General features: G+C 48.8%; 18 non-coding genes and 4 pseudogenes across 18 annotated transcripts; 21 read left to right on the top strand and 1 right to left on the bottom strand.

The window, feature by feature from the left end:
- Positions 1-9,321: 9,321 nt before the first annotated feature.
- On the bottom strand, positions 9,322-9,486 carry LOC135015709 (U1 spliceosomal RNA). Its single transcript, XR_010213904.1, has one exon. It is a non-coding gene; the product is annotated as a U1 spliceosomal RNA (small nuclear RNA).
- A 2,888-nt stretch (positions 9,487-12,374) lies between these two features.
- LOC135015623 (U1 spliceosomal RNA) lies at positions 12,375-12,538 on the top strand. The gene has a single exon (XR_010213841.1). It is a non-coding gene; the product is annotated as a U1 spliceosomal RNA (small nuclear RNA).
- A 152-nt stretch (positions 12,539-12,690) lies between these two features.
- On the top strand, positions 12,691-12,832 carry LOC135015700 (U1 spliceosomal RNA; annotated as a pseudogene).
- A 695-nt stretch (positions 12,833-13,527) lies between these two features.
- LOC135015629 (U1 spliceosomal RNA) lies at positions 13,528-13,691 on the top strand. Its single transcript, XR_010213847.1, has one exon. It is a non-coding gene; the product is annotated as a U1 spliceosomal RNA (small nuclear RNA).
- A 152-nt stretch (positions 13,692-13,843) lies between these two features.
- On the top strand, positions 13,844-14,006 carry LOC135015701 (U1 spliceosomal RNA). The gene has a single exon (XR_010213901.1). It is a non-coding gene; the product is annotated as a U1 spliceosomal RNA (small nuclear RNA).
- A 671-nt stretch (positions 14,007-14,677) lies between these two features.
- Positions 14,678-14,841, top strand: LOC135015624 (U1 spliceosomal RNA). The gene has a single exon (XR_010213842.1). It is a non-coding gene; the product is annotated as a U1 spliceosomal RNA (small nuclear RNA).
- A 152-nt stretch (positions 14,842-14,993) lies between these two features.
- Positions 14,994-15,135, top strand: LOC135015706 (U1 spliceosomal RNA; annotated as a pseudogene).
- A 695-nt stretch (positions 15,136-15,830) lies between these two features.
- Positions 15,831-15,994, top strand: LOC135015616 (U1 spliceosomal RNA). Its single transcript, XR_010213835.1, has one exon. It is a non-coding gene; the product is annotated as a U1 spliceosomal RNA (small nuclear RNA).
- Positions 15,995-16,146: 152 nt separating this feature from the next.
- On the top strand, positions 16,147-16,309 carry LOC135015673 (U1 spliceosomal RNA). Its single transcript, XR_010213885.1, has one exon. It is a non-coding gene; the product is annotated as a U1 spliceosomal RNA (small nuclear RNA).
- Positions 16,310-16,980: 671 nt separating this feature from the next.
- Positions 16,981-17,144, top strand: LOC135015639 (U1 spliceosomal RNA). The gene has a single exon (XR_010213856.1). It is a non-coding gene; the product is annotated as a U1 spliceosomal RNA (small nuclear RNA).
- A 152-nt stretch (positions 17,145-17,296) lies between these two features.
- LOC135015697 (U1 spliceosomal RNA) lies at positions 17,297-17,459 on the top strand. Its single transcript, XR_010213899.1, has one exon. It is a non-coding gene; the product is annotated as a U1 spliceosomal RNA (small nuclear RNA).
- A 671-nt stretch (positions 17,460-18,130) lies between these two features.
- Positions 18,131-18,294, top strand: LOC135015732 (U1 spliceosomal RNA). The gene has a single exon (XR_010213927.1). It is a non-coding gene; the product is annotated as a U1 spliceosomal RNA (small nuclear RNA).
- A 152-nt stretch (positions 18,295-18,446) lies between these two features.
- Positions 18,447-18,588, top strand: LOC135015707 (U1 spliceosomal RNA; annotated as a pseudogene).
- A 695-nt stretch (positions 18,589-19,283) lies between these two features.
- On the top strand, positions 19,284-19,447 carry LOC135015644 (U1 spliceosomal RNA). Its single transcript, XR_010213861.1, has one exon. It is a non-coding gene; the product is annotated as a U1 spliceosomal RNA (small nuclear RNA).
- A 152-nt stretch (positions 19,448-19,599) lies between these two features.
- On the top strand, positions 19,600-19,762 carry LOC135015674 (U1 spliceosomal RNA). Its single transcript, XR_010213886.1, has one exon. It is a non-coding gene; the product is annotated as a U1 spliceosomal RNA (small nuclear RNA).
- Positions 19,763-20,433: 671 nt separating this feature from the next.
- On the top strand, positions 20,434-20,597 carry LOC135015640 (U1 spliceosomal RNA). The gene has a single exon (XR_010213857.1). It is a non-coding gene; the product is annotated as a U1 spliceosomal RNA (small nuclear RNA).
- A 152-nt stretch (positions 20,598-20,749) lies between these two features.
- On the top strand, positions 20,750-20,912 carry LOC135015698 (U1 spliceosomal RNA). Its single transcript, XR_010213900.1, has one exon. It is a non-coding gene; the product is annotated as a U1 spliceosomal RNA (small nuclear RNA).
- Positions 20,913-21,583: 671 nt separating this feature from the next.
- LOC135015733 (U1 spliceosomal RNA) lies at positions 21,584-21,747 on the top strand. Its single transcript, XR_010213928.1, has one exon. It is a non-coding gene; the product is annotated as a U1 spliceosomal RNA (small nuclear RNA).
- A 152-nt stretch (positions 21,748-21,899) lies between these two features.
- On the top strand, positions 21,900-22,041 carry LOC135015704 (U1 spliceosomal RNA; annotated as a pseudogene).
- A 696-nt stretch (positions 22,042-22,737) lies between these two features.
- On the top strand, positions 22,738-22,901 carry LOC135015741 (U1 spliceosomal RNA). Its single transcript, XR_010213937.1, has one exon. It is a non-coding gene; the product is annotated as a U1 spliceosomal RNA (small nuclear RNA).
- A 152-nt stretch (positions 22,902-23,053) lies between these two features.
- On the top strand, positions 23,054-23,216 carry LOC135015659 (U1 spliceosomal RNA). Its single transcript, XR_010213875.1, has one exon. It is a non-coding gene; the product is annotated as a U1 spliceosomal RNA (small nuclear RNA).
- A 674-nt stretch (positions 23,217-23,890) lies between these two features.
- Positions 23,891-24,054, top strand: LOC135015617 (U1 spliceosomal RNA). The gene has a single exon (XR_010213836.1). It is a non-coding gene; the product is annotated as a U1 spliceosomal RNA (small nuclear RNA).
- The last annotated feature ends 15 nt before the right edge of the window (positions 24,055-24,069 follow it).

Raw genomic sequence — 24,069 nt, forward strand, 5'->3', positions numbered from 1 at the left:
TAAAGTGTTAGGGTGTGCCGACCTGCAGCAGCCCACCCATACCGACACAGGGGCCACTGCACCCCACACCCACCCCATAAATAATTACATATATATATCTGGGTTAAATTCCCAGTGTAAGGCCACATGGTAATGGCACCTACAGCATCTGAGAGCCAGCTTACCTGGGGATACCCCTGGCTTCCCCTATGGCACTACTAGAGTCAGCAATCCCTCCTAATGCTGACCCATTTGTGCCTCTCTATATACAATACACAAGGTGGAAAGCTGCTCAATCAGATTGTAATGTCACTCAGGTGCTAAAAGGGGAGGGGTAATTCTGTGTAGGAAAAAAACTGTGTTCCCTAATGCACACCGAGTGAATAATATTGCTATATAATAATGGTCAGATAATACGGAGATCTTAGTTGCGTATATCTGCAGATATAGGGTTAAGCCCCCAGGCCGATCGACAAGGCTTCTCCGTCACTGGGGGTCCCTAATACTAGGTATGGGCCCGGGGCGCAGGACCCCACAATGTCGGTACAGGTCGGCCACCCCAGGTCAGCACACAGGTGAAAATTAATAGGGGTTAATAAGAAGCACAGAAGTGCTATGTAAGTGGTGTGATTAAAATAATATATACAAAGTGATAGGAAAAATAATAAGTGTTAATAAAGTGTTAGGGTGTGCCGACCTGCAGCAGCCCACCCATACCGACACAGGGGCCACTGCACCCCACACCCACCCCATAAATAATTACATATATATATCTGGGTTAAATTCCCAGTGTAAGGCCACATGGTAATGGCACCTACAGCATCTGAGAGCCAGCTTACCTGGGGATACCCCTGGCTTCCCCTATGGTACTACTAGAGTCAGCAATCCCTCCTAATGCTGACCCATTTGTGCCTCTCTATATACAATACACAAGGTGGAAAGCTGCTCAATCAGATTGTAATGTCACTCAGGTGCTAAAAGGGGAGGGGTAATTCTGTGTAGGAAAAAAACTGTGTTCTCTAATGCACACCGAGTGAATAATATTGCTATATAATAATGGTCAGATAATACGGAGATCTTAGTTGTGTATATCTGCAGATATAGGGTTAAGCCCCCAGGCCGATCGACAAGGCTTCTCCATCACTGGGGGTCCCTAATACTAGGTATGGGCCCGGGGCGCAGGACCCCACAATGTCGGCACAGGTCGGCCACCCCAGGTCAGCACACAGGTGAAAATTAATAGGGGTTAATAAGAAGCACAGAAGTGCTGTGTAAGTGGTGTGATTAAAATAATATATACAAAGTGATAGGAAAAATAATAAGTGTTAATAAAGTGTTAGGGTGTGCCGACCTGCAGCAGCCCACCCATACCGACACAGGGGCCACTGCACCCCACACCCACCCCATAAATAATTACATATATATATCTGGGTTAAATTCCCAGTGTAAGGCCACATGGTAATGGCACCTACAGCATCTGAGAGCCAGCTTACCTGGGGATACCCCTGCCTTCCCCTATGGCACTACTAGAGTCAGCAATCCCTCCTAATGCTGACCCATTTGTGCCTCTCTATATACAATACACAAGGTGGAAAGCTGCTCAATCAGATTGTAATGTCACTCAGGTGCTAAAAGGGGAGGGGTAATTCTGTGTAGGAAAAAAACTGTGTTCCCTAATGCACACCGAGTGAATAATATTGCTATATAATAATGGTCAGATAATACGGAGATCTTAGTTGCGTATATCTGCAGATATAGGGTTAAGCCCCCAGGCCGATCGACAAGGCTTCTCCGTCACTGGGGGTCCCTAATACTAGGTATGGGCCCGGGGCGCAGGACCCCACAATGTCGGTACAGGTCGGCCACCCCAGGTCAGCACACAGGTGAAAATTAATAGGGGTTAATAAGAAGCACAGAAGTGCTATGTAAGTGGTGTGATTAAAATAATATATACAAAGTGATAGGAAAAATAATAAGTGTTAATAAAGTGTTAGGGTGTGCCGACCTGCAGCAGCCCACCCATACCGACACAGGGGCCACTGCACCCCACACCCACCCCATAAATAATTACATATATATATCTGGGTTAAATTCCCAGTGTAAGGCCACATGGTAATGGCACCTACAGCATCTGAGAGCCAGCTTACCTGGGGATACCCCTGCCTTCCCCTATGGCACTACTAGAGTCAGCAATCCCTCCTAATGCTGACCCATTTGTGCCTCTCTATATACAATACACAAGGTGGAAAGCTGCTCAATCAGATTGTAATGTCACTCAGGTGCTAAAAGGGGAGGGGTAATTCTGTGTAGGAAAAAAACTGTGTTCCCTAATGCACACCGAGTGAATAATATTGCTATATAATAATGGTCAGATAATACGGAGATCTTAGTTGCGTATATCTGCAGATATAGGGTTAAGCCCCCAGGCCGATCGACAAGGCTTCTCCGTCACTGGGGGTCCCTAATACTAGGTATGGGCCCGGGGCGCAGGACCCCACAATGTCGGTACAGGTCGGCCACCCCAGGTCAGCACACAGGTGAAAATTAATAGGGGTTAATAAGAAGCACAGAAGTGCTATGTAAGTGGTGTGATTAAAATAATATATACAAAGTGATAGGAAAAATAATAAGTGTTAATAAAGTGTTAGGGTGTGCCGACCTGCAGCAGCCCACCCATACCGACACAGGGGCCACTGCACCCCACACCCACCCCATAAATAATTACATATATATATCTGGGTTAAATTCCCAGTGTAAGGCCACATGGTAATGGCACCTACAGCATCTGAGAGCCAGCTTACCTGGGGATACCCCTGGCTTCCCCTATGGTACTACTAGAGTCAGCAATCCCTCCTAATGCTGACCCATTTGTGCCTCTCTATATACAATACACAAGGTGGAAAGCTGCTCAATCAGATTGTAATGTCACTCAGGTGCTAAAAGGGGAGGGGTAATTCTGTGTAGGAAAAAAACTGTGTTCTCTAATGCACACCGAGTGAATAATATTGCTATATAATAATGGTCAGATAATACGGAGATCTTAGTTGTGTATATCTGCAGATATAGGGTTAAGCCCCCAGGCCGATCGACAAGGCTTCTCCGTCACTGGGGGTCCCTAATACTAGGTATGGGCCCGGGGCGCAGGACCCCACAATGTCGGCACAGGTTGGCCACCCCAGGTCAGCACACAGGTGAAAATTAATAGGGGTTAATAAGAAGCACAGAAGTGCTGTGTAAGTGGTGTGATTAAAATAATATATACAAAGTGATAGGAAAAATAATAAGTGTTAATAAAGTGTTAGGGTGTGCCGACCTGCCGCAGCCCACCCATACCGACACAGGGGCCACTGCACCCCACACCCACCCCATAAATAATTACATATATATATCTGGGTTAAATTCCCAGTGTAAGGCCACATGGTAATGGCACCTACAGCATCTGAGAGCCAGCTTACCTGGGGATACCCCTGGCTTCCCCTATGGCACTACTAGAGTCAGCAATCCCTCCTAATGCTGACCCATTTGTGCCTCTCTATATACAATACACAAGGTGGAAAGCTGCTCAATCAGATTGTAATGTCACTCAGGTGCTAAAAGGGGAGGGGTAATTCTGTGTAGGAAAAAAACTGTGTTCCCTAATGCACACCGAGTGAATAATATTGCTATATAATAATGGTCAGATAATACGGAGATCTTAGTTGCGTATATCTGCAGATATAGGGTTAAGCCCCCAGGCCGATCGACAAGGCTTCTCCGTCACTGGGGGTCCCTAATACTAGGTATGGGCCCGGGGCACAGGACCCCACAATGTCGGCACAGGTCGGCCACCCCAGGTCAGCACACAGGTGAAAATTAATAGGGGTTAATAAGAAGCACAGAAGTGCTATGTAAGTGGTGTGATTAAAATAATATATACAAAGTGATAGGAAAAATAATAAGTGTTAATAAAGTGTTAGGGTGTGCCGACCTGCAGCAGCCCACCCATACCGACACAGGGGCCACTGCACCCCACACCCACCCCATAAATAATTACATATATATATCTGGGTTAAATTCCCAGTGTAAGGCCACATGGTAATGGCACCTACAGCATCTGAGAGCCAGCTTACCTGGGGATACCCCTGGCTTCCCCTATGGTACTACTAGAGTCAGCAATCCCTCCTAATGCTGACCCATTTGTGCCTCTCTATATACAATACACAAGGTGGAAAGCTGCTCAATCAGATTGTAATGTCACTCAGGTGCTAAAAGGGGAGGGGTAATTCTGTGTAGGAAAAAAACTGTGTTCTCTAATGCACACCGAGTGAATAATATTGCTATATAATAATGGTCAGATAATACGGAGATCTTAGTTGTGTATATCTGCAGATATAGGGTTAAGCCCCCAGGCCGATCGACAAGGCTTCTCCGTCACTGGGGGTCCCTAATACTAGGTATGGGCCCGGGGCGCAGGACCCCACAATGTCGGCACAGGTTGGCCACCCCAGGTCAGCACACAGGTGAAAATTAATAGGGGTTAATAAGAAGCACAGAAGTGCTGTGTAAGTGGTGTGATTAAAATAATATATACAAAGTGATAGGAAAAATAATAAGTGTTAATAAAGTGTTAGGGTGTGCCGACCTGCCGCAGCCCACCCATACCGACACAGGGGCCACTGCACCCCACACCCACCCCATAAATAATTACATATATATATCTGGGTTAAATTCCCAGTGTAAGGCCACATGGTAATGGCACCTACAGCATCTGAGAGCCAGCTTACCTGGGGATACCCCTGGCTTCCCCTATGGCACTACTAGAGTCAGCAATCCCTCCTAATGCTGACCCATTTGTGCCTCTCTATATACAATACACAAGGTGGAAAGCTGCTCAATCAGATTGTAATGTCACTCAGGTGCTAAAAGGGGAGGGGTAATTCTGTGTAGGAAAAAAACTGTGTTCTCTAATGCACACCGAGTGAATAATATTGCTATATAATAATGGTCAGATAATACGGAGATCTTAGTTGTGTATATCTGCAGATATAGGGTTAAGCCCCCAGGCCGATCGACAAGGCTTCTCCGTCACTGGGGGTCCCTAATACTAGGTATGGGCCCGGGGCGCAGGACCCCACAATGTCGGCACAGGTCGGCCACCCCAGGTCAGCACACAGGTGAAAATTAATAGGGGTTAATAAGAAGCACAGAAGTGCTGTGTAAGTGGTGTGATTAAAATAATATATACAAAGTGATAGGAAAAATAATAAGTGTTAATAAAGTGTTAGGGTGTGCCGACCTGCAGCAGCCCACCCATACCGACACAGGGGCCACTGCACCCCACACCCACCCCATAAATAATTACATATATATATCTGGGTTAAATTCCCAGTGTAAGGCCACATGGTAATGGCACCTACAGCATCTGAGAGCCAGCTTACCTGGGGATACCCCTGGCTTCCCCTATGGCACTACTAGAGTCAGCAATCCCTCCTAATGCTGACCCATTTGTGCCTCTCTATATACAATACACAAGGTGGAAAGCTGCTCAATCAGATTGTAATGTCACTCAGGTGCTAAAAGGGGAGGGGTAATTCTGTGTAGGAAAAAAACTGTGTTCCCTAATGCACACCGAGTGAATAATATTGCTATATAATAATGGTCAGATAATACGGAGATCTTAGTTGCGTATATCTGCAGATATAGGGTTAAGCCCCCAGGCCGATCGACAAGGCTTCTCCGTCACTGGGGGTCCCTAATACTAGGTATGGGCCCGGGGCACAGGACCCCACAATGTCGGCACAGGTCGGCCACCCCAGGTCAGCACACAGGTGAAAATTAATAGGGGTTAATAAGAAGCACAGAAGTGCTATGTAAGTGGTGTGATTAAAATAATATATACAAAGTGATAGGAAAAATAATAAGTGTTAATAAAGTGTTAGGGTGTGCCAACCTGCAGCAGCCCACCCATACCGACACAGGGGCCACTGCACCCCACACCCACCCCATAAATAATTACATATATATATCTGGGTTAAATTCCCAGTGTAAGGCCACATGGTAATGGCACCTACAGCATCTGAGAGCCAGCTTACCTGGGGATACCCCTGCCTTCCCCTATGGCACTACTAGAGTCAGCAATCCCTCCTAATGCTGACCCATTTGTGCCTCTCTATATACAATACACAAGGTGGAAAGCTGCTCAATCAGATTGTAATGTCACTCAGGTGCTAAAAGGGGAGGGGTAATTCTGTGTAGGAAAAAAACTGTGTTCCCTAATGCACACCGAGTGAATAATATTGCTATATAATAATGGTCAGATAATACGGAGATCTTAGTTGCGTATATCTGCAGATATAGGGTTAAGCCCCCAGGCCGATCGACAAGGCTTCTCCGTCACTGGGGGTCCCTAATACTAGGTATGGGCCCGGGGCGCAGGACCCCACAATGTCGGCACAGGTCGGCCACCCCAGGTCAGCACACAGGTGAAAATTAATAGGGGTTAATAAGAAGCACAGAAGTGCTATGTAAGTGGTGTGATTAAAATAATATATACAAAGTGATAGGAAAAATAATAAGTGTTAATAAAGTGTTAGGGTGTGCCGACCTGCAGCAGCCCACCCATACCGACACAGGGGCCACTGCACCCCACACCCACCCCATAAATAATTACATATATATATCTGGGTTAAATTCCCAGTGTAAGGCCACATGGTAATGGCACCTACAGCATCTGAGAGCCAGCTTACCTGGGGATACCCCTGCCTTCCCCTATGGCACTACTAGAGTCAGCAATCCCTCCTAATGCTGACCCATTTGTGCCTCTCTATATACAATACACAAGGTGGAAAGCTGCTCAATCAGATTGTAATGTCACTCAGGTGCTAAAAGGGGAGGGGTAATTCTGTGTAGGAAAAAAACTGTGTTCCCTAATGCACACCGAGTGAATAATATTGCTATATAATAATGGTCAGATAATACGTAGATCTTAGTTGCGTATATCTGCAGATATAGGGTTAAGCCCCCAGGCCGATCGACAAGGCTTCTCCGTCACTGGGGGTCCCTAATACTAGGTATGGGCCCGGGGCACAGGACCCCACAATGTCGGCACAGGTCGGCCACCCCAGGTCAGCACACAGGTGAAAATTAATAGGGGTTAATAAGAAGCACAGAAGTGCTATGTAAGTGGTGTGATTAAAATAATATATACAAAGTGATAGGAAAAATAATAAGTGTTAATAAAGTGTTAGGGTGTGCCGACCTGCAGCAGCCCACCCATACCGACACAGGGGCCACTGCACCCCACACCCACCCCATAAATAATTACATATATATATCTGGGTTAAATTCCCAGTGTAAGGCCACATGGTAATGGCACCTACAGCATCTGAGAGCCAGCTTACCTGGGGATACCCCTGCCTTCCCCTATGGCACTACTAGAGTCAGCAATCCCTCCTAATGCTGACCCATTTGTGCCTCTCTATATACAATACACAAGGTGGAAAGCTGCTCAATCAGATTGTAATGTCACTCAGGTGCTAAAAGGGGAGGGGTAATTCTGTGTAGGAAAAAAACTGTGTTCCCTAATGCACACCGAGTGAATAATATTGCTATATAATAATGGTCAGATAATATGTAGATCTTAGTTGCGTATATCTGCAGATATAGGGTTAAGCCCCCAGGCCGATCGACAAGGCTTCTCCGTCACTGGGGGTCCCTAATACTAGGTATGGGCCCGGGGCGCAGGACCCCACAATGTCGGCACAGGTCGGCCACCCCAGGTCAGCACACAGGTGAAAATTAATAGGGGTTAATAAGAAGCACAGAAGTGCTATGTAAGTGGTGTGATTAAAATAATATATACAAAGTGATAGGAAAAATAATAAGTGTTAATAAAGTGTTAGGGTGTGCCGACCTGCAGCAGCCCACCCATACCGACACAGGGGCCACTGCACCCCACACCCACCACATAAATAATTACATATATATATCTGGGTTAAATTCCCAGTGTAAGGCCACATGGTAATGGCACCTACAGCATCTGAGAGCTAGCTTACCTGGGGATACCCCTGGAGGGCAGTGTGTGTGTGACTGACCTTAGGAAGAAACCGGAGCCTCCGCTGCAGTGACCCAGCAACCAGGGCACGGGAGTATACTGCGCCGCTGGGAGTGATGGAGCTGCAGTAAAGATGTCTATTAGACCTAGCCTGCTGCAGCCCTTGTAGATTCTTATAAAAAAAGTTCTTCTTTTCTTGTCAAAATTAATAGCTAAGAATAGGCTGCCTGAGGCAGCCCCCTGTTAAGTGGCCTGCTACTGAAGGCACCAACTACAAACTGAGCTCCCTGTTCATGGAAGCGAGGTTATAGAGGAGGGGGCGCTGAGCATCTTGGGAACAGTCAAAAGCTTTGAGCCTGTTGGTGCCTCAGATCAAGATCCTACTCTACACCCCAATGTGAATCCTTGTGGAGTCCAGTGTACCCCACAGAAGAAATGAATGTGTCACACCCATTGGCAGCAACATTAGAATAGCTGCTGATGGGCACAATTGAGAAAGGAAGGGGGGAAAACATTTGAATCCAGCACATATATGTAATTTGAATATGTAATTTGTACCTTCCTACTTTAAAATGTAATGGATGAACCTCACCCTGTGAGAACTATCTTCATGATCAAGAGATCTCATACGCAAGAAAAGCATGTGTTGAGATAGGGCTGTGGAGGGCGGCTGCTCGGGCACACCCCCGTCAAGTTGAGGAGATTCAACTGAGGAAGCACAAGAAAACTCTTGTCTGGGGACAACAACTACAGGGAGACCACATATTTTCAGATAAACATGAGAGGGCGGAAGGCTGCCTAATACTGAAGCACCCACAAACATCAATCCATATGCAACAACTAGTGCAAGCATTCCTGGGGAAAGGTCTGCAGCAGACGGATTTGCATACGGTGATGTCATCCAAGCAGTAGGCCAAAGTTGGCTGGAACCCTCATCTGCATATGAAAAGAGAAAAGGGGCGCTTGCATGACCCCTAGTTCGCATTGAACACCCCCACCCTCCTTCGGTGTGGGGCTCATGTTGGCCATGCCCCTGCCCCTGAAGCATTCAAGCTGATTTCTTGCAGCAGCTGGGCACTGTAACAGCTCCAGAGCTGCTCTGTAAGGCAAGTAAAAGGGCGTGGGCCCTGCAGCACTACCTGTAGTTCGCATTGTGCGTTGGAAGGCACAAAGTAAGCAGACGGGAGAAGTCAGGATAGTGCGCAAGGGCATAGAAGGGAGGGGCTCAAGAAAAGAGAAGTGGAAACAGACAGCAAACTAGGCTGGAGAGAGACCTGAGACAAAGAGATCTGAATTAAACCAGAGCCAACCAGGGGAAAGCACAAATGCAGTCCCCCCCCTACCACAAATTATGCAGTCGAGTTTCCCACATTTGGGGAAATCACAGAGGTCAGCATACCCAGAATGCAATGAATGAACCTCACCCTGGGAAAACAATCTTCATGACCATGGTATCACCTATGCAAAATAAGTATGATTTGAGATAGGGCTGGGGAGGGCCGCTGCTCAGGCACACCTCCGTCAAGTAAAGGAGATTCAACTGAGGCAGCACAAGGGAACTCTCATCTGGGGACAACAACTGCAGGGAGAACACATTTTCAGACGAATGTGGGAGGGCAGAAGGCTGCCTAATACTGAAGCACCCCCCAAACAACAAACCAAATGCAACAGCTAGTGCAAGCATTCCTGGGGGAAGGCCTGCAGCAGATGGATTCGCATATGGTGATGTCATCCAAGCAATGGGCATAGTTGGCTGCAACCCTCGTCTGCATATGAAAAGAGAAAATGGTCACGCAGGGCATGGCGGCCTTTGTGGGGTTGCGCTTGGATGACCCCTAGATCGCTTTATACACCCCCATCAGTGTGGGGCTCATGTTGGCCATGCCCAAGCCCCTGAAGCATTCAAGCTGATTTCTTGCAGCAGCTGGACCCAGTAACAGCTCCAGAGTTGCTCTACAAGACAAGTAAAAGGGTGTGAGCCCTGCAGCACCACCTGTAGTTTGCATACACACATATATAGGACAGCATCTCTTATATGCCCCAGGGGCAATAAAATAGTAGCCTTATCTAGGGTATCCGTCCATGCCGCTACAGCACTACACACCCAGGCCGACGCAATTGCCGGTCTGAGTAAGGTACCTGAATGTGTATAAATGGACTTCAGGGTAATCTCCTGTTTGCGGTCAGCAGACTCTTTGAGGGAAGCCGTATCCTGGGACGGGAGGGCTACCTTCTTGGATAAGCGTGTTAATGCTTTGTCCACCCAAGGGGAGGATTCCCATCGTAACCTATCCGTTGATGGGAAAGGATACGCCATAAGAATCCTTTTGGAAATCTGCAGGGGATTCCCAAGCTTTTTCACATAACTCGTTTAGCTCGTGTGAGGGGGGAAAGGTTACCTCAGGCTTCTTTACCTTGTACATATGTACCCTCTTGTCAGGGATAGGGGGCTCCTCTGTGATGTGCAAAACATTTTTTATTGCCATAATCATATATCAAATGTATTTTGCCAATTTTGGCTGTAACTTTGCATCATCGTAATCGACAATGGAGTCAGAATCCGTGTCGGTATCTGTGTCAACAATCTGGATAGTGGGCGCTTATGAGACCCTGACAGTCCCTGCGACATAGGATCAGGCATGGGTTGAGACCCTGACTGTCGCAAAGCTTCAGCCTTGTCTAATCTTTTGTGCAATGAGTTTACACTAGCATTTAAAACATTCCACATATCCATCCAGTCAGGTGTCGGCGGAGACACCACGTTCATTTGCTCCCGCTCCTCTCTAATATAGCCTTCTTCCTCAGACATGTCGACACACGCGTACCGACACACCACACACACAGGGAATACTTTTACTGAAGACATTTCCCCCACAAGGCCCTTTGGAGAGACAGAGAGAGAGTATGCCAGCACATACCCCAGCGCTATATAACCCAGGAATAGCACAGTAACTTAATGTTTGCACAGTAGCGCTGCTGTATGTAATTTGCGCCGAATTATGTGCCCCCCCCCCTCTCTTTTCAACCCTCTTGTCTACCGTGGTATAAGCAGGGGAGAGTCCGGGGAGCTTCCTCTCAGCGGTGCTGTGGAGAAAAAATGGCGCTGGTGATTGCTGAGGGAGAAGCCCCGCCCCCTCGGCGGCGGGCTTCTGTCCCGTTTAAACTGTACAATTGGCGGGGGCTCATACATATATACAGTGCCCAGCTGTATATATGTTATATTTTTGCCAAAAAGAGGTTTATATTGCAGCCCAGGGCGCCCCCCCTGCGCCCTGCACCCTTACAGTGACCGGAGTATGTGAGGTGTATGGGAGCAATGTCGCACAGCTGCAGTGCTGTGCGTTACCTCAATGAAGATCATGAAGTCCTCTGCCGCCTCTGAAGTCTTCTTTTCTTCTCATACTCACCCGGCTTCTATCTTCCGGCTCTGCGAGGGGGACGGACGGCGAGGGTGAGATCCTGCGTACCAATCCCTTTGGAGCTAATCCCTTTGGAGCTAATGGTGTCCAGTAGCTTAAGAAGCAGGACCTTGCAACTCGGAGAGTAGGGCTGCTTCTCCCCCCTCAGTCCCTCGATGCAGGGAGTCTGTTGCCAGCAGTGCTCCCTGAAAATTAAAAACCTAGCAAAATACTTTCTGTCAGAAAGCTCAGGAGAGCTCCTGAAAAGCACCCAGTCTCCACTGGGCACAGTATCAAACTGAGGTATGGAGGAGGGGCATAGAGGGAGGAGCCAGTGCACACCCAGAACTAAAGTCTTTCTTAAAGTGCCCATGTCTCCTGCGGAGCCCGTCTATCCCCATGGTCCTTACGGAGTCCCAAGAATCCTCTAGGACGTTAGAGAAAATAGGATTTTAATACCTACCGGTAAATCCTTTTCTCTTAGTCCGTAGAGGATGCTGGGCACCCGTCCCAGTGCGTACTGTGTCTGCAGTTATTAAATGGCCCTTAACTCCAGAACATTTATGTGGAGACAACTTTCCCGACTTGACCATCTTCCTTGGACGTTTTCCCCCTGTGTGACTGCTCCCCAGCCTCGGAGGGCTGCATCCATGGTCCCTAGGATCCAGTCCTGGATCCCGAACCTTCGCCCCTCTAGGAGGTGAGAACTGTGCAGCCACCAATGGAGTGAGATTCTGGTCTTGGAAGACAGGATTATCCTCCGGTGCGTGTGTAGGTGGGATCCGGACCACTTGTCCAACAGGTCCCACTGGAACAGTAAAGCCACGCCCATCCCAACGAAGCCACACACCCTATTTTGCGGCGCGCGCACATTTATCCCTTTAATAGTGCCAATTGTGGGGAGCGCCAAAGAATTTTTTGGCTTGGGGGAGAAAAATTTCTAGTTACGCCACTGATCCCAAATCATACTTATTTTGCATAGGAGATACCATGGTCATGAAGATTGTTCTCCCAGGGTGAGGTTCATTCATTGCATTCTGGGTATGCTGACCCCTGTAATTTCCCCAAATGTGGGAAACTCGACTGCATTATTTGTGGTAGTGGGGGACTGTGTTTGTGCTTTCCTCTGGTCAGCTCTGGTAAAAGTCAGATTTCTTTGTCTCAGATTTTCCTCTAGCCTTGTTCTTCTTTCGAGAGTTCCCTTGTGCTGCCTCAGTTGGATTTCCTTCACTTGACAGGGGGGTGCCCGAGCAGCGACCCTCCCCAGCTCTAGCCCAACTCCTACTTACCTGCCAGGTGAGATACTATGCTCATGAAGTTGCTTCTCCCAGGGCAAGGCTCACCCATTGCACTCTGGGTGTGCTGCCCCTGCGATTTCCGCAAATGTGGGAAACTTGACTGCATAATTTGTGTTTCCCCTGGTCGGCTCTCATATGATTCAGATCTCTTTGTCTCAGGTCTCTCTCCAGCCTAGTTTGCTGTCTGTTTCCACTTCTTTTTTCTTGAGCCCCTCCCTTCTATACCCTTGTGCACTATCCTGACTTCTCCTCCCGTCTGCTTACTTTGTGCCTTCCAATGCACAATGCAATCTACAGGTAGTGCTGCAGGGCCCACACCTTTTTACTTGCCTTACAGAGCAGCTCTGGAGCTGTTACAGTGCCCAGCTGCTGCAAGAAATCAGCTTGAATGCTTCAGGGGCTGGGGCATGGCCAACATGAGCCCCACACCGAAGGAGGGTGGGGGTGTTTAATGCGAACTAGGGGTCATCCAAGCGCCGCAAAAGGCCGCCATGCCCTGCATACCCCTTTTCTCTTTTCATATATAGATGAGGGTTCCAGCCAACTTTGGCCCACTGCTTGGATGACATCACCGTATGCAAATCCGTCTTCTGCAGACCTTCCCCCAGGAATGCTTGTACTAGTTGTTGCATTTGGTTTGTTGTTTGGGGGTGCTTCAGTATTAGGCAGCCTTCTGCCCTCCCATGTTCATCTGAAAATATGTGTTCTCCCTGCAGTTGTTGTCCCCAGATGAGAGTTCCCTTGTGCTGCCTCAGTTGAATCTCCTTTATTTGACAGAGATGTGCCTGAGCAGCGGCCCTCCCCAGCCCTATCCCAAATCATACTTATTTTGCATAGGAGATACCATGGTCATGAAGTTTGTTCTCCCAGGGTGAGGTTCATTCATTGCATTCTGGGTATGCTGACCCCTATGATTTCCCCAAATGTGGGAAACTCGACTGCATTATTTGTGGTAGTGGGGGACTGTGTTTGTTCTTTCCTCTGGTCAGCTCTGGTAAAAGTCAGATTTCTTTGTCTCAGATCTTCCTCTAGCCTTGTTCTTCTTTCGAGAGTTTCCTTGTGCTGCCTCAGTTGGATCTCCTTCACTTGACAGGGGGGTGCCCGAGCAGCGACCCTCCCCAGCTCTAGCCCAACTCCTATTTACCTGCTAGGTGAGATACTATGATCATGAAGGTGCTTCTCCCAGGGCAAGGCTCACCCATTTCACTCTGGGTGTGCTGCTCCTGCGATTTCTCCAAATGTGGGAAACTTGACTGCATAATTTGTGTTTCCCCTGGTCGGCTCTCGTATAATTCAGATCTCTTTGTCTCAGGTCTCTCTCCAGCCTAGTTTGCTGTCTGTTTCCACTTCTCTTTTCTTGAGCCGCTCCCTTCTATGCCCTTGCGCACTATCCTGACTTCTCCCGTCTGCTTAATTTGTGCCTTCCAACGCACAATGCAAACTACAGGTAGTGCTGCAGGGCCCACACCCTTTTATTTGCCTTACAGAGCAGCTCTGGAGCTGTTACAGTGCCCAGCTGCTGCAAGAAATCAGCTTGAATGCTTCAGGGGCTGGGGCATAGCCAACATGAGCCCCACACAGAAGGAGGGTGGAGGTGTTTAATGCGAACTAGGGGTCATCCAAGCACCGCAAAAGGCCGCCATGCCCTGCATGCCCCTTTTCTCTTTTCATATGCAGACGAGGGTTGAAGCCAACTTTGACTCACTGCTTGGATGACATCACCATATGCAAATCCATCTGCTGCAGGCCTTCCCCCAGGAATGCTTGCACTAGTTGTTGCATTTGGTTTGTTGTTTGGGGGTGCTTCAGATTTAGGCAGCCTTCTGCCCTCCCATGTTCATCTGAAAATATGTGTTCTCCCTGCTGTTGTTGTCCCCAGATGAGAGTTCCCTTGTGCTGCCTCAGTTGAATCTCCTTTACTTGACAGAGATGTGCCTGAGCAGCGGCCCTCCCCAGCCCTATCCCAAATCATACTTATTTTGCATAGGAGATGCCATGGTCATGAAGATTGTTCTCCCAGGGTGAGGTTCATTCATTGCATTCTGGGTATGCTGACCCCTATGATTTCCCCAAATGTGGGAAACTCAACTGCATTATTTGTCGTAGTGGAGGACTGTGTTTGTGCTTTCCTCTGGTCAGCTCTGGTAAAAGTCAGATTTCTTTGTCTCAGATCTTCCTCTAGCCTTGTTCTTCTTTCAAGAGTTCCCTTGTGCTTCCTCAGTTGGATTTCCTTCACTTGACAGGGGGGTGCCCGAGCAGCGACCCTCCCCAGATCTAGCCCAACTCCTACTTACCTGCCAGGTGAGATACTATGATCATGAAGTTGCTTCTCCCAGGGCAAGGCTCACCCATTGCACTCTTGGTGTGCTGCTCCTGCGATTTCCGCAAATGTGGGAAACTTGACTGCATAATTTGTGTTTCCCCTGGTCGGCTCTCATATAATTCAGATCTCTTTGTCTCAGGTCTCTCTCCAGCCTAGTTTGCTGTCTGTTTCCACTTCTTTTTTCTTGAGCCCCTCCCTTCTATACCCTTGTGCACTATCCTGACTTCTCCTCCCGTCTGCTTACTTTGTGCCTTACAATGCACAATGCGAACTACAGGTAGTGCTGCAGGGCCCACACCCTTTTACTTGCCTTACAGAGCAGCTCTGGAGCTGTTACAGTGCCCAGCTGCTGCAAGAAATCAGCTTGAATGCTTCAGGGGCTGGGGCATAGCCAACATGAGCCCCACACCGAAGGAGGGTGGGGGTGTTTAATGCGAACTAGGGGTCATCCAAGCGCCTCAAAAGGCCGCCATGCCCTGCATACCCCTTTTCTCTTTTCATATGCAGATGAGGGTTCCAGACAACTTTGGCCCACTGCTTGGATGACATCACCGTATGCAAATCCGTCTTCTGCAGACCTTCCCCCAGGAATGCTTGTACTAGTTGTTGCATTTGGTTTGTTGTTTGGGGGTGCTTCAATATTAGGCAGCCTTCTGCCCTCCCATGTTCATCTGAAAATATGTGTTCTCCCTGCAGTTGTTGTCCCCAGATGAGAGTTCCCTTGTGCTGCCTCAGTTGAATCTCCTTTACTTGACAGAGATGTGCCTGAGCAGCAGCCCTCCCCAGCCCTATCCCAAATCATACTTATTTTGCATAGGAGATGCCATGGTCATGAAGATTGTTCTCCCAGGGTGAGGTTCATTCATTGCATTCTGGGTATGCTGACCCCTGTGATTTCCCCAATTGTGGGAAACTCGACTGCATTATTTGTGGTAGTGGGGGACTGTGTTTGTGCTTTCCTCTGGTCAGCTCTGGTAAAAGTCAGATTTCTTTGTCTCAGATCTTGCTGTAGCCTTGTTCTTCTTTCGAGAGTTCTCTTGTGCTGCCTCAGTTGGATCTCCTTCACTTGACAGGGGGGTGCCCGAGCAGCGACCCTCCCCAGCTCTAGCCCAACTCCTACTTACCTGCCAGGTGAGATACTATGATCAGGAAGGTGCTTCTCCCAAGGCAAGGCTCACCCATTGCACTCTGGGTGTGCTGCTCCTGTGATTTCCCAAAATGTGGGACACTTGACTGCATAATTTGTGTTTCCTCTGGTCGGCTCTCGTATAATTCAGATCTCTTTGCATCAGGTCTCTCTCCAGCCTAGTTTGCTGTCTGTTTCCACTTCTCTTTTCTTGAGCCGTTCCCTTTTAGGCCCTTGCGCACTATACTGACTTCTCCCGTCTGCTTACTTTGTGCCTTGCAACGCACAATGCGAACTACAGGTAGTGCTGCAGGTCCCACAACCTTTTATTTGCCTTACAGAGCAGCTCTGGAGCTGTTACAGAGCCCAGCTTCTGCAAGAAATCAGCTTGAATGCTTCAGGGGCTGGGGCATAGCCAACATGAGCCCCACACCGAAGGAGGGTGGAGGTGTTTAATGTGAACTAGGGGTCATCCAAGCGCCGCAAAAGGCCGCCATGCCCTGCATACCCCTTTTCTCTTTTCATATATAGATGAGGGTTCCAGCCAACTTTGGCCCACTGCTTGGATGACATCACCGTATGCAAATCCGTCTTCTGCAGACCTTCCCCCAGGAATGCTTGTACTAGTTGTTGCATTTGGTTTGTTGTTTGGGGGTGCTTCAGTATTAGGCAGCCTTCTGCCCTCCCATGTTCATCTGAAAATATGTGTTCTCCCTGCAGTTGTTGTCCCCAGATGAGAGTTCCCTTGTGCTGCCTCAGTTGAATCTCCTTTACTTGACAGAGATGTGCCTGAGCAGCGGCCCTCCCCAGCCCTATCCCAAATCATACTTATTTTGCATAGGAGATACCATGGTCATGAAGATTGATCTCCCAGGGTGAGGTTCATTCATTGCATTCTGGGTATGCTGACCCCTATGATTTCCCCAAATGTGGGAAACTCGACTGCATTATTTGTGGTAGTGGGGGACTGTGTTTGTTCTTTCCTCTGGTCAGCTCTGGTAACAGTCAGATTTCTTTGTCTCAGATCTTCCTCTAGCCTTGTTCTTCTTTCGAGAGTTTCCTTGTGCTGCCTCAGTTGTATCTCCTTCACTTGACAGGGGGGTGCCCGAGCAGCGACCCTCCCCAGCTCTAGCCCAACTCCTACTTACCTGCTAGGTGAGATACTATGATCATGAAGGTGCTTCTCCCAGGGCAAGGCTCACCCATTTCACTCTGGGTGTGCTGCTCCTGCGATTTCTCCAAATGTGGGAAACTTGACTGCATAATTTGTGTTTCCCCTGGTCGGCTCTCGTATAATTCAGATCTCTTTGTCTCAGGTCTCTCTCCAGCCTAGTTTGCTGTCTGTTTCCACTTCTCTTTTCTTGAGCCGCTCCCTTCTATGCCCTTGCGCACTATCCTGACTTCTCCCGTCTGCTTACTTTGTGCCTTCCAACGCACAATGCAAACTACAGGTAGTGCTGCAGGGCCCACACCCTTTTATTTGCCTTACAGAGCAGCTCTGGAGCTGTTACAGTGCCCAGCTGCTGCAAGAAATCAGCTTGAATGCTTCAGGGGCTGGGGCATAGCCAACATGAGCCCCACACCGAAGGAGGGTGGAGGTGTTTAATGCGAACTAGGGGTCATCCAAGCGCCGCAAAAGGCCGCCATGCCCCGCATGCCCCTTTTCTCTTTTCATATGCAGACGAGGGTTGAAGCCAACTTTGACTCACTGCTTGGATGACATCACCATATGCAAATCCATCTGCTGCAGGCCTTCCCCCAGGAATGCTTGCACTAGTTGTTGCATTTGGTTTGTTGTTTGGGGGTGCTTCAGTATTAGGCAGCCTTCTGCCCTCCCATGTTCATCTGAAAATATGTGTTCTCCCTGCAGTTGTTGTCCCCAGATGAGAGTTCCCTTGTGCTGCCTCAGTTGAATCTCCTTTACTTGACAGAGATGTGCCTGAGCAGCGGCCCTCCCCAGCCCTATCCCAAATCATACTTATTTTGCATAGGAGATACCATGGTCATGAAGATTGATCTCCCAGGGTGAGGTTCATTCATTGCATTCTGGGTATGCTGACCCCTATGATTTCCCCAAATGTGGGAAACTCAACTGCATTATTTGTGGTAGTGGAGGACTGTGTTTGTGCTTTCCTCTGGTCAGCTCTGGTAAAAGTCAGATTTCTTTGTCTCAGATCATCCTCTAGCCTTGTTCTTCTTTCAAGAGTTCCCTTGTGCTTCCTCAGTTGGATTTCCTTCACTTGACAGGGGGGTGCCCGAGCAGCGACCCTCCCCAGATCTAGCCCAACTCCTACTTACCTGCCAGGTGAGATACTATGATCATGAAGTTGCTTCTCCCAGGGCAAGGCTCACCCATTGCACTCTTGGTGTGCTGCTCCTGCGATTTCCGCAAATGTGGGAAACTTGACTGCATAATTTGTGTTTCCCCTGGTCGGCTCTCATATAATTCAGATCTCTTTGTCTCAGGTCTCTCTCCAGCCTAGTTTGCTGTCTGTTTCCACTTCTTTTTTCTTGAGCCCCTCCCTTCTATACCCTTGTGCACTATCCTGACTTCTCCTCCCGTCTGCTTACTTTGTGCCTTACAATGCACAATGCGAACTACAGGTAGTGCTGCAGGGCCCACACCCTTTTACTTGCCTTACAGAGCAGCTCTGGAGCTGTTACAGTGCCCAGCTGCTGCAAGAAATCAGCTTGAATGCTTCAGGGGCTGGGGCATAGCCAACATGAGCCCCACACCGAAGGAGGGTGGGGGTGTTTAATGCGAACTAGGGGTCATCCAAGCGCCTCAAAAGGCCGCCATGCCCTGCATACCCCTTTTCTCTTTTCATATGCAGATGAGGGTTCCAGACAACTTTGGCCCACTGCTTGGATGACATCACCGCATGCAAATCCGTCTTCTGCAGACCTTCCCCCAGGAATGCTTGTACTAGTTGTTGCATTTGGTTTGTTGTTTGGGGGTGCTTCAATATTAGGCAGCCTTCTGCCCTCCCATGTTCATCTGAAAATATGTGTTCTCCCTGCAGTTGTTGTCCCCAGATGAGAGTTCCCTTGTGCTGCCTCAGTTGAATCTCCTTTACTTGACAGAGATGTGCCTGAGCAGCGGCCCTCCCCAGCCCTATCCCAAATCATACTTATTTTGCATAGGAGATGCCATGGTCATGAAGATTGTTCTCCCAGGGTGAGGTTCATTCATTGCATTCTGGGTATGCTGACCCCTGTGATTTCCCCAATTGTGCGAAACTCGACTGCATTATTTGTGGTAGTGGGGGACTGTGTTTGTGCTTTCCTCTGGTCAGCTCTGGTAAAAGTCAGATTTCTTTGTCTCAGATCTTGCTCTAGCCTTGTTCTTCTTTCGAGAGTTCCCTTGTGCTGCCTCAGTTGGATCTCCTTCACTTGACAGGGGGGTGCCCGAGCAGCGACCCTCCCCAGCTCTAGCCCAACTCCTACTTACCTGCCAGGTGAGATACTATGATCAGGAAGGTGCTTCTCCCAAGGCAAGGCTCACCCATTGCACTCTGGGTGTGCTGCTCCTGTGATTTCCCAAAATGTGGGACACTTGACTGCATAATTTGTGTTTCCTCTGGTCGGCTCTCGTATAATTCAGATCTCTTTGCATCAGGTCTCTCTCCAGCCTAGTTTGCTGTCTGTTTCCACTTCTCTTTTCTTGAGCCGTTCCCTTTTATGCCCTTGCGCACTATACTTACTTCTCCCGTCTGCTTACTTTGTGCCTTGCAACGCACAATGCGAACTACAGGTAGTGCTGCAGGTCCCACAACCTTTTATTTGCCTTACAGAGCAGCTCTGGAGCTGTTACAGAGCCCAGCTTCTGCAAGAAATCAGCTTGAATGCTTCAGGGGCTGGGGCATAGCCAACATGAGCCCCACACCGAAGGAGGGTGGAGGTGTTTAATGTGAACTAGGGGTCATCCAAGCGCCGCAAAAGGCCGCCATGCCCTGCATACCCCTTTTCTCTTTTCATATATAGATGAGGGTTCCAGCCAACTTTGGCCCACTGCTTGGTTGACATCACCGTATGCAAATCCGTCTTCTGCAGACCTTCCCCCAGGAATGCTTGTACTAGTTGTTGCATTTGGTTTGTTGTTTGGGGGTGCTTCAGTATTAGGCAGCCTTCTGCCCTCCCATGTTCATCTGAAAATATGTGTTCTCCCTGCAGTTGTTGTCCCCAGATGAGAGTTCCCTTGTGCTGCCTCAGTTGAATCTCCTTTACTTGACAGAGATGTGCCTGAGCAGCGGCCCTCCCCAGCCCTATCCCAAATCATACTTATTTTGCATAGGAGATACCATGGTCATGAAGATTGATCTCCCAGGGTGAGGTTCATTCATTGCATTCTGGGTATGCTGACCCCTATGATTTCCCCAAATGTGGGAAACTCGACTGCATTATTTGTGGTAGTGGGGGACTGTGTTTGTTCTTTCCTCTGGTCAGCTCTGGTAACAGTCAGATTTCTTTGTCTCAGATCTTCCTCTAGCCTTGTTCTTCTTTTGAGAGTTTCCTTGTGCTGCCTCAGTTGTATCTTCTTCACTTGACAGGGGGGTGCCCGAGCAGCGACCCTCCCCAGCTCTAGCCCAACTCCTACTTACCTGCTAGGTGAGATACTATGATCATGAAGGTGCTTCTCCCAGGGCAAGGCTCACCCATTTCACTCTGGGTGTGCTGCTCCTGCGATTTCTCCAAATGTGGGAAACTTGACTGCATAATTTGTGTTTCCCCTGGTCGGCTCTCGTATAATTCAGATCTCTTTGTCTCAGGTCTCTCTCCAGCCTAGTTTGCTGTCTGTTTCCACTTCTCTTTTCTTGAGCCGCTCCCTTCTATGCCCTTGCGCACTATCCTGACTTCTCCCGTCTGCTTAATTTGTGCCTTCCAACGCACAATGCAAACTACAGGTAGTGCTGCAGGGCCCACACCCTTTTATTTGCCTTACAGAGCAGCTCTGGAGCTGTTACAGTGCCCAGCTGCTGCAAGAAATCAGCTTGAATGCTTCAGGGGCTGGGGCATAGCCAACATGAGCCCCACACCGAAGGAGGGTGGAGGTGTTTAATGCGAACTAGGGGTCATCCAAGCGCCGCAAAAGGCCGCCATGCCCTGCATGCCCCTTTTCTCTTTTCATATGCAGACGAGGGTTGAAGCCAACTTTGACTCACTGCTTGGATGACATCACCATATGCAAATCAATCTGCTGCAGGCCTTCCCCCAGGAAAGCTTGCACTAGTTGTTGCATTTGGTTTGTTGTTTGGGGGTGCTTCAGTATTAGGCAGCCTTCTGCCCTCCCATGTTCATCTGAAAATATGTGTTCTCCCTGCAGTTGTTGTCCCCAGATGAGAGTTCCCTTGTGCTGCCTCAGTTGAATCTCCTTTACTTGACAGAGATGTGCCTGAGCAGCGGCCCTCCCCAGCCCTATCCCAAATCATACTTATTTTGCATAGGAGATACCATGGTCATGAAGATTGATCTCCCAGGGTGAGGTTCATTCATTGCATTCTGGGTATGCTGACCCCTATGATTTCCCCAAATGTGGGAAACTCAACTGCATTATTTGTGGTAGTGGAGGACTGTGTTTGTGCTTTCCTCTGGTCAGCTCTGGTAAAAGTCAGATTTCTTTGTCTCAGATCTTCCTCTAGCCTTGTTCTTCTTTCAAGAGTTCCCTTGTGCTTCCTCAGTTGGATTTCCTTCACTTGACAGGGGGGTGCCCGAGCAGCGACCCTCCCCAGATCTAGCCCAACTCATACTTACCTGCCAGGTGAGATACTATGATCATGAAGTTGCTTCTCCCAGGGCAAGGCTCACCCATTGCACTCTTGGTGTGCTGCTCCTGCGATTTCCGCAAATGTGGGAAACTTGACTGCATAATTTGTGTTTCCCCTGGTCGGCTCTCATATAATTCAGATCTCTTTGTCTCAGGTCTCTCTCCAGCCTAGTTTGCTGTCTGTTTCCACTTTTTTTTTTCTTGAGCCCCTCCCTTCTATACCCTTGTGCACTATCCTGACTTCTCCTCCCGTCTGCTTACTTTGTGCCTTCCAATGCACAATGCAAACTACAGGTAGTGCTGCAGGGCCCACACCTTTTTACTTGCCTTACAGAGCAGCTCTGGAGCTGTTACAGTGCCCAGCTGCTGCAAGAAATCAGCTTGAATGCTTCAGGGGCTGGGGCATGGCCAACATGAGCCCCACACCGAAGGAGGGTGGGGGTGTTTAATGCGAACTAGGGGTCATCCAAGCGCCGCAAAAGGCCGCCATGCCCTGCATACCCCTTTTCTCTTTTCATATGTAGATGAGGGTTCCAGCCAACTTTGGCCCACTGCTTGGATGACATCACCGTATGCAAATCCGTCTTCTGCAGACCTTCCCCCAGGAATGCTTGTACTAGTTGTTGCATTTGGTTTGTTGTTTGGGGGTGCTTCAGTATTAGGCAGCCTTCTGCCCTCCCATGTTCATCTGAAAATATGTGTTCTCCCTGCAGTTGTTGTCCTCAGATGAGAGTTCCCTTGTGCTGCCTCAGTTGAATCTCCTTTACTTGACAGAGATGTGCCTGAGCAGCGGCCCTCCCCAGCCCTATCCCAAATCATACTTATTTTGCATAGGAGATACCATGGTCATGAAGATTGATCTCCCAGGGTGAGGTTCATTCATTGCATTCTGGGTATGCTGACCCCTATGATTTCCCCAAATGTGGGAAACTCGACTGCATTATTTGTGGTAGTGGAGGACTGTGTTTGTGCTTTCCTCTGGTCAGCTCTGGTAAAAGTCAGATTTCTTTGTCTCAGATCTTCCTCTAGCCTTGTTCTTCTTTCGAGAGTTCCCTTGTGCTGCCTCAGTTGGATCTCCTTCACTTGACAGGGGGGTGCCCGAGCAGCGACCCTCCTCTGCTCTAGCCCATCTCATACTTACCTGCCAGGTGAGATACTATGATCAGGAAGGTGCTTCTCCCAGGGCAAGGCTCACCCATTGCACTCTGGGTGTGCTGCTCCTGTGATTTCCCAAAATGTGGGACACTTGACTGCATAATTTGTGTTTCCTCTGGTCGGCTCTCGTATAATTCAGATCTCTTTGTCTCAGGTCTATCTCCAGCCTAGTTTGCTGTCTGTTTCCACTTCTTTTTTCTTGAGCCCCTCCCTTCTATACCCTTGTGCACTATCCTGACTTCTCCTCCCGTCTGCTTACTTTGTGCCTTACAATGCACAATGCGAACTACAGGTAGTGCTGCAGGGCCCACACCCTTTTACTTGCCTTACAGAGCAGCTCTGGAGCTGTTACAGTGCCCAGCTGCTGCAAGAAATCAGCTTGAATGCTTCAGGGGCTGGGGCATAGCCAACATGAGCCCCACACCGAAGGAGGGTGGGGGTGTTTAATGCGAACTAGGGGTCATCCAAGCGCCTCAAAAGGCCGCCATGCCCTGCATACCCCTTTTCTCTTTTCATATGCAGATGAGGGTTCCAGACAACTTTGGCCCACTGCTTGGATGACATCACCGTATGCAAATCCGTCTTCTGCAGACCTTCCCCCAGGAATGCTTGTACTAGTTGTTGCATTTGGTTTGTTGTTTGGGGGTGCTTCAATATTAGGCAGCCTTCTGCCCTCCCATGTTCATCTGAAAATATGTGTTCTCCCTGCAGTTGTTGTCCCCAGATGAGAGTTCCCTTGTGCTGCCTCAGTTGAATCTCCTTTACTTGACAGAGATGTGCCTGAGCAGCGGCCCTCCCCAGCCCTATCCCAAATCATACTTATTTTGCATAGGAGATGCCATGGTCATGAAGATTGTTCTCCCAGGGTGAGGTTCATTCATTGCATTCTGGGTATGCTGACCCCTGTGATTTCCCCAATTGTGGGAAACTCGACTGCATTATTTGTGGTAGTGGGGGACTGTGTTTGTGCTTTCCTCTGGTCAGCTCTGGTAAA

This window comes from Pseudophryne corroboree, unplaced genomic scaffold, assembly GCF_028390025.1.
Source record: "Pseudophryne corroboree isolate aPseCor3 unplaced genomic scaffold, aPseCor3.hap2 scaffold_297, whole genome shotgun sequence".
NCBI lineage: Eukaryota > Metazoa > Chordata > Amphibia > Anura > Myobatrachidae > Pseudophryne > Pseudophryne corroboree.